The sequence below is a fragment of the Pogona vitticeps genome, chromosome 4 (genome assembly GCF_051106095.1).
Source record: "Pogona vitticeps strain Pit_001003342236 chromosome 4, PviZW2.1, whole genome shotgun sequence".
Lineage (NCBI taxonomy): Eukaryota > Metazoa > Chordata > Lepidosauria > Squamata > Agamidae > Pogona > Pogona vitticeps.
This window is the reverse complement of record NC_135786.1, coordinates 36,884,955-36,893,754: the sequence shown is the minus strand read 5'-3', so window position 1 is coordinate 36,893,754 and position 8,800 is coordinate 36,884,955. Positions and strand designations below refer to the sequence as shown.

The window sequence follows — 8,800 nt, the reverse complement described above, 5'->3', positions numbered from 1 at the left end:
GCTTCTCAGTTTGTGTATTGTGATCTTTCCATAAATGGGATGAACTTTGGCTAATGAAAACAGTAGAACCGTTCTGAAGGGAGAAAAATTCCATTGGTAGAACATCAGATTTGTATCGATGGTTTTTGTTTTTAACCATTTTTCTTTCCTAAATGATTCGAAATCTTTGTAAGAAATGTATGCTTACACAGAAACAAAATCCTGATATTAAATCAAAATAGGTTACGTATTTGAGATACAAAATATATCAATACACAGCTTTGAAGAAAGGGCTACCCTCTCAGTTTTAGGTAATTTTGAAAGCAATTCATTGTTTTTAACCATCACACTTCCATGTGTCCGTCTGTCTTGCATATTTGAGAAGGGCTAGAGAAGCAGCATGTCAAAGTAGCTCTGGGATTATCATTTTCGAAATGGTGCTGTTTTACTCAATGGGCTGTGGTTTGTGGAACACCTCAGGGTTTCATCTTACTTTGCATGCTTTTCAGCATTATATGAAGCCATTGGAAGAAATGTGGATGTTTGGGATTTTATTACCATCAGCATAGGCCTGCTGGAGATTGCCTTACCCGTTCTCTAGATTCCCTTCAAACTGGACACTTCAGAAAGCTCTTTTTTCTCACATGTCACTGGCTACCTGGTTATGACACCGTTCCTACTCCAGATGCACAATACCGAGTTCAAAGGGTTTGCCAATTAAAGACATGTAGGTTTTAGCATGTATAACAAATATAAAAACAAAAGAGTCATGGAATCTTAAAAAACTAACAAATTTATTCCACCAAGAGGTTTCATGGGTTACAGTCCACTTCCTTGGGCACAGGAAGTCTGAGGAAGTGGATTGTAATCCATGAAAGCAGTTTTGTTTTTATACAATTCCTTGCACAGGTATTAATTCTTAAAGCCCAGAGCACGGTTGACCAACTCTGGCCAGCTCTGAACTGCAATTCCCTCAATTTCCCACCATTGGCTATGTTGGCTAGAGCTATTGGGAGCTTTAGGCCTAAAACATCTGAAAGGCTATAATTGCCCACTTGGGCCATATACAGTTTTATACCTAAGCATTAGAGGCCTGCGTCTTGTTTCTGCTAGAGAAAGTATTCAAGTAGGGGAGAAACACAAAACAGGGTTTTCCCAATGGTAGCTGTGTAGTTCTGGAACTTCCTTTTGATTAAGATTTGCTTGATTCCTTCACATTCTAGCTTTCAAAAAAGGCTTTTTCATTATTGCATTTCCTCATGGAATTATGTCATTGAAAGTAGTTTCTCTGATGTTAAATTAACTGTGCCCATTTCATACTTGCTTTATCTAATGAACCCTTATTTTGTTCTTGTCTCATGAACATGCATTGCTTCGTGGGGGCTTGGCCCTTAAAGGCAACCAAAAAACAGCTGGAATAAACGAAACAGATTAAATATATTTCTGACAAGTTCTGTAGAACTGTAGATTGCATACCAACAATAATGAATGGTTCACCAAATAAATAGCATATGATGCTAATGAAGAAAACTGGAAGAATTATTAGTAAATCAGAATTTTAAAATGTTGCTAAGAGGTTTGATGAAGATAACAGCTTCACAGTTTTCCTCAAGTACTGTAACAGACTGTAATGAGCATCTCTCTATAGGAGTTCTACATAATCAACATTTTATTCCACCTTTCTCCATTATAGCACTCAAAGTTGGCTAAGATGGAGGCCCAAAGGCTTCTAATTTTCCAGGTCTAAATTTGTCTGTGGGCTGTACCAGATTATATCTAACACCATTATGAGCTGGTCAAACCCAGCTTTTTCTCTGGAGCAACTCTCCTGCATTGCCTTCTGTAAAAATGTGCAAATAGCAAGGATGTGAGATCCAGTTTTCTTCCTTTCCCCTTCCCTTTCTCTCTTGTTACTGTTTACATCTGCCTGATGAAGAGAGGGTTCTCTTATGAAAGCATCCACAGTTGTTTGTGCACTGTTTGTGGGGTGTTTTTGTTTTTTGTGTTTTTTTTGTGGTAGGCTTAATAAAGGCATCACATTGGTATGTATTTTGTGAGAGAACCTGATAGTATTTGCATTTCAAATGTCCCCCTCATGGTGGCACCACAGTTCCAGGATTTCATTTCTTTTATTGCTGTGAGATTCAGCATTGCCCCGTGGAAGGAAGGACATCCTGGTAATCCCATACTGTGCAACAGCAACGATTTCCTTCATGACCCCTAACTACCTTATTAGTCTCCCTTGAAAAATTTATATTTCAAACGCCACTTTAAAGAAATTATATCTCTCTTCTTATTTTTCAACTGACAAACAGCCATGTTGAGGGGGCAAAAATGCTGTGCAAGTATGTAACCTTTTATAGCTCTTAAGATTTCAGCCTACATAGTACAAAATTACAGAGGAGGAGAACAGAAAAGTGCAAAAAAGGGGGGTGAGTATGGGAGGGGAGGCCAGATGCTATTGGTATGAGGTCTGCAGTTAAGAAGAGTTAGTCTCAAGATGGCTTTCACAGGCTGCATGAGTTAGTTACTGGCAGATGTTGCAGGTTTCAGATTACACCTAGCAATGCAATCGGGGATAAAGGATTAATGGCTGATCTCCATTTAAAATAAAATGCAGCTGCAAGTCAGACCTGTCTTTTGTGTTGGACAAAAAGCACAGATCTGAGTCAGCCTAGAGCAGCGATACAGTGCAGCACTTCAGCCTATATCATAGCAAAACTAGGGATTAATTTTAAGGAATGCCTTATGTTTAAAAAAAGTCTGTTAAAGCAAAAATGTGACTATTACATAGTAGCTGGAGGGACCAGAACTTTCATGCAAAATCTGCTTCATGAATTACAAATACTTTATTTCATGGTACATTCTACCCAGAGTCTCTTAAAGCATTATTTTCCAATGCAAATAAAGCTACCGCAAGAGTCATCCTCATCTGCCAAAAAAGAAAATAAATCCATGGTTAAGAGCTTTATCAAAACCCACCAAACTGCTACAGTTACTGTATTACGTTTTTCTGTCTGATCGTCCATTTTTCCTTTATTATTTATTTTATTTAATCAATGTGTGTACTGTTTGTCATACCTAAAACAATACCTCAAACCAATGTATCGAATGATCCACTCAAGATAAGCAATGAGATGTAAAAAAGCAAATTATCATTGCACTTTTAAAAAATTAATGAGACAAACCTTGATCAATTAGAATACTTCTTTTAGAAGTTTAAAATGAGGCCCTAAAAATATTTTTCAAGCTAGTTAGTGCAGTATGGCAGGCAACGCCTGAACAGAAAGGTGTGCCTGTTAATAAACACCTAAAGCGCACTGCACCCGGTGTTATAGGAAGGATCAGAAAACACCCCACTCTAGGTATGTAGCAATCTAAGATTACTAATGTGGCTGATTATCTTCTATAATGTCTCACCACTGTTCTTTTTTCCAAAACGAAGAGAGAACCTGAAGCCAAGCCCAGAATTTGAAGTGTTACATTTTCAAAGCAACAGCTTATTATGTTGCTCCTTGTTGTTGTTGTTACCTGATGTCATTATTTCTCAGCAATCAGGTTGCTGTTACTGTAACTCCTCGAGTTGCACATTATTAACTTGTATGCCATCAAGTTGTCTTCAACCTATGGTGACCCCATGAACCAACAATCTCCAAAATGTCCTCATCTCAACTGCCCTGCTCAGCTCTTGCAAACTCTAGCTTGTGGTTCTTTTATGGAGTCAGTCCATCTTATATTTAGTCTTCTTCTTTTCCTGCTGCCTTCCACCTTCCTCAACATTATTGCTCTTTCCATACAGTGGACCCTTGACTTACAGATGCCTCGACTTACAGACTTTTCGAGTTACAGACTTCTCTGGCCGCAAAATTTAGGTTCAACTTGCAGCCTGAGAATCGACCTACAGACCAGAAAAAAATCAAAATGGAACAAAAATGGCCGGTTACGAGATTAATCGGTTTTCAATGCATTGTAGGTCAATGGAGACTCGACCTACAGACTTTTTGACCTGCAGCCACCGTTCCACTACAGATTAATTCCGTAAGTAGAAGGTCCACTGTACAATCCTGCCTTCTCATGAGGTGCCCAAAGTAGGACCACCTCAGTTTCAACATGTTTGCCTCCAGAGATAGTTCAAGCTTGATTTGATCTAGGACCCACTTTCTTTCTGGCAGTCCTGGGTATCCACAAAGTTCTCCTCCAGCACCCCAAATATTTTTTTCCTGTTGGTTTTCTTTACTGTCCAGTTTTCACACTCATACATGGTGGTTGGAATTACAAAAGTGTCGGTGATCTTGGTCTCCAGTAACACATCCTGACACTCTAATTTTTTTTCTAATTCCTTCATTGCTGCCCTTCTGAGTCTCACTCTTATTCTGATTTCTTATTCTGACTTTCTTGGCTGCAGTCTCTATTTGGATTGAACCAAGGTATGCAAAATCTCTAGCTGTTTAAAATTCTTCAATGTCAGTGTGTCTTAGTAACTTATCAGCAACACAGAAAAATACATGGAAATGTCTTCTGGTTCTCTCTAGTGGCCCATTCTGATACAGCATCTTGAAAATATTTCATGTACTACCTTTGTCACTTAGGATTTATGACAGAATGGCATAAAACAAAGATTTGTGTCAATATGCCACTAAACTTCCTTAGAAAGCAATGTCTTTAACATACACCACAAAATTGACTATTTTCCTCCGAGTGCCACCCAAGACCCCTTCTCAAACATGGAAAAAAGGGAACCTTCTTGTGGAATAATGATTAGTGAGTGGAGGTATGTAATTGCAGCCTATTGTACTTTCTCTGAAAAAAAGGAACACTTCAAAGGTTTGTGCGTTATTCTTGTGCTAGAACGATGCTAGTTTACTCTGTAACATTTCAATTTTTGTATATACTGTATTTCTGTCACACATACCATGGCCACATCAGAAATTAAAAGGAAGAATTACCATAACTTACAGTGTCACTTATAACACAAATTTCCAGTCAAGTTAATTATGCAACAGACCCATAGATAATTCTTTGCCTCATAGAACTATGGTGCTAAATCTGCTCTTCTCCAAAGCAAGAAGTCTTGAAAGCTGCACTGATTTGCATTAGGAAGAAGGATGTCACATGAATGGTCTCTGCCCAGGCATATTTTGCCTGTTAGAGAAGGCTTTCTTCTTTTGATGGAACAAAAGGCGTTCCTGATGTCTGCAGTCCAGGGCAGGCTACAGTTGTTGGTTAGAGAATGTTGCTTCACAGGAAACAATGCACTGAGTGCCTGGAAATTTTTGCATTTCCTTTCATCTGGAATTTTCAGAGATAGCCATGTTCCAGCATTTATAATCAAAAGTGAAAACAAAACAATTGCAGCACCTTAAAAACTAACAGATTTATTTCAGCACGAGTTTCATGCATTACAATCCACTTCCTCAGACACATGGAATACAGTATAAAAATTTGCATTCTGTGTGTGTGAGTGGAATTTAACGAAATATATTTCTCAGTATTCTAAGACATTCCAACATTCTGCTTAAATTTAAAGTGATAACTTCTGTCCTCCCACCCACCCAGGTAGTTTTATATTTCAGATAGCTTCATTTCTCAGCATGGGCTGCAGAGTTTTTAGTAGTTTTCAGAATAGTAGTCATATCAGCAGGGATGGGAACGAATTGTGAGATTCACTATCAAGTCAGACTTAAGTCGCACCAGGGACTCACCTCAGGTGGTTTTTCAATGACTCGGACTCAATTTGTAATTTGAAACCCACCCACCTCTTCTTTTTTTTCTGGGAAAAAAAACACTTATTTTTAACAGGTACTTAGGGCTTAGGACTAGGTACCAAAGACTTGGATTCGGACTTGGGATCGTCAGATTCAGAGACTAGCCAACATCCCTGCATATTAGTCTGTTTCAGCAGAAAATAAAAATACATGTATTTTGGCATCTTAAAGGCTAATAAAGCTAATGTGAACTTTCACAGATTACAAATCCCTTTTTTAGACCCATGAGATTGAACTACTGAATCTTCAGGTGGGAAATGTCATCAACTGGGTTGTCAAGTCAGCACAACTATTCCCTCAGATATCTGGGCCAAAATCCAAGATAAGGCTCTCTGCATTTATCTTGTGCAGAGGCAGGTTCCTGGAATATTCACAAGGGCATTTGGAGTGAAGGGTTGGAATCAGGTATAACTGCTTTTGGGACACCAAACAAGACATGCAGGAAGATTTTTCAGGCTTTATGCTACTGCTGGGACCTGAGGAATGTTATATGTATACCGTGTTTTCCAGAAAATAAGGCAGGGTCTTATATTAATTTTTGCTCCATTAGGGCTTATTTTCAGGGAATGTTTTATTTTACAGCCTTGTCATCTTCTTCTGGTTGCTGCACAAGGGTGGAGGGCAGGGTTTCACTTAACTGGGGGTAGGGCTTATAGTAACAGCATCCTGAAAAATCATACTAGGACTTATTTTCGGGGAAACTGGGTAATATATTCTCTATTTTACCTTGTACATCTGAAGAAATGGGTGAAGTTCCACTAAGGTTATATTACATTATAACAGTCTTTAAGATGCCACATTTTTGTCTTTTTTTATTCTTTTATTTTTCTTTTGTTTTTGTCTTGTATATATTTTCCACCTAGAAAATCATTAAAATGGCTGTAAGTAAGTCAGAATCGACTTGATGGCACACTATTTTATATAAAATTATGTGCCATCATGTCAATTCTGATTTTATTACAACCATTTTAATGGTTTTCTAGATGGAAAGTACTCAAAAGTATTCGCAAAGGCTTTCACGGCCGGGATCTAATGGTTGTTGTGGGTTTTTCGGGTTCTTTGGCCATGTTCTGAAGGTTGTTCTTCCTAACGTTTCGCCAGTCTTTGTGGACGGCATCTTCAGAGCACAGAGTGTTGTCCTCTGAAGGTGCCGGCCACAGAGACTGGCGAAATGTTAGGAAGAACAACCTTCAGAACATAGCCAAAGAGCCTGAAAAACCAACAACAACCATTACTCAAAAGTAGTTTACCATTCCCTTCTTCTGGGGGTATCCTGGGACAGTGCAGCTTGCCCAAGGCCACACAGGCTGGCTCTTCTCCCTGGAGGCACCTTGGGGAATTGAACTTCCAACCTCTGGCTTCGCAGACAGAGACCTAACTCACTGTGCTATCCAACCAGCTTTATATGTATCATTTAAAATTCAGACTCCAGGAACTGACTCTGGGTAGCATTACTGAACAGCACTGTTCTTCTGCTCAAATTCCATTCCTGCCGTGTTTCCTCAAAAATAAGACAGGTTCTTATATTAATTTTTGCTCCAAAAAAAGTATTAGGGCTTATTTTCAGGGGATATTTTATGTTTTGATGTACAACAATCTACATTTATTCAAATACAGTCATGTCATCTTCTTCTGATTGCTGGCCAATGGCGGAGGGTGGGGTTTCACTTAACGGGCTCATTTTTGGGGTAGAGCTTATATTACGAGCATCCTGAAAAATCATACTAGGGCTTTATTCATTCATTCATTCATTCATTCATTTTATTCACACATACCTAACATACAAAACTAAAACACTAAAAACCTAATAATAAGGGAAAAAAATCAAAACTAAACATCCCTACTACACCTACAGATCAGAGATTTCGCCATCAGCTGGTCATCTGAATATCATCAAAGGATTCTAGTGAGCACTGATTCACCATAAACTAATTCTTCCCCTAAATTCCTGTCTTTTCCTGGGCCCAATTATACATCAGATTCCAGATTTGCTTTACAAAGTCTCTTGGTTGTTCCCGTAGTGTCTCTGAAAGCAACTAGTGTATCTAGTTACGCAATTTCCAATAGCTTCTTTAATAGCTCATCCATCATTAGTGTCTCTCCATTCTTCCATTTCTGGGCCCAGAGTAACCTAGCTGCAGTAGACTACAGTGGTGCCTCACTAGACAGTTAACCCCACATGACAGTTTTTTCCCTAGACATTGGCTTTTTACGATCGTTATAGCGATTCAAAAAACAGTGATTCCTATGGGGAAATTTCACTGGACAATGTTTGGTCCGTGCTTCGCAAACCAATTTTGGCTAGACGATGATTTTGACAGCTCCCTCCACGCTCGCAAACAGGTGTTTTTGGGACCTAAGCTTTGCAAGACAGCGATTTAAACAGCTGATTGGCGGTTCGCAAACTGGCTTTCCTATGACCGATCTTCGCTAGACAATGACGATTCTTCCCCATTGGAACGCATTAAACAGGTTTCAATGCATTCCAATGGGGAAATGCTTTTTGCTAGACAATGATTTCGCTAAACAGCGATTTAAGTGGAATGGATTATCATCGTTTAGCAAGGCACCACTGTATATTTTGTTTTCTTCTCAATAATTTCTGCCATTATATTCCAATAGTAACATTTCAGGTTTAAAACTTAATTTTTGCTGAACAATATCTTGTGACAGTTCCCAAACCTGTGACCAAATATATTTTTTTGCCTATGCTAGGGCTATTTTCAGGGAAACAGGGTAGTTACCCTAATTTTTCTTCATATCAGCAGTATAACTGGGGATGGTTACTTTGTTTTTACTAACTTTCTAAGATATATTCATAATTTCTGTTCAGTCTTTTGCCTACCCTGGCTTGATGTGAAAAGAAACTGAGTTTTGAATTAAACAAAAATGAAAAAGGCCTTCGAGACTGGAGCTGTCCTGGATTTTTTTTTTCTCCATCACACAGGGTAAGCATCGCATTACGTATTTTGTATCTTGACAGATACAGCAGGTCAGGTTTCTTTGGAAGCCTTTTTGGCATATATGCACATGCCATCTTTATTCTACCTTAACTT

General features: G+C 38.7%; 1 pseudogene; it reads right to left on the bottom strand.

The window, feature by feature from the left end:
* Positions 1-4,781: 4,781 nt before the first annotated feature.
* Positions 4,782-4,882, bottom strand: LOC140707216 (U6 spliceosomal RNA; annotated as a pseudogene).
* Between the last annotated feature and the right edge of the window lie 3,918 nt (positions 4,883-8,800).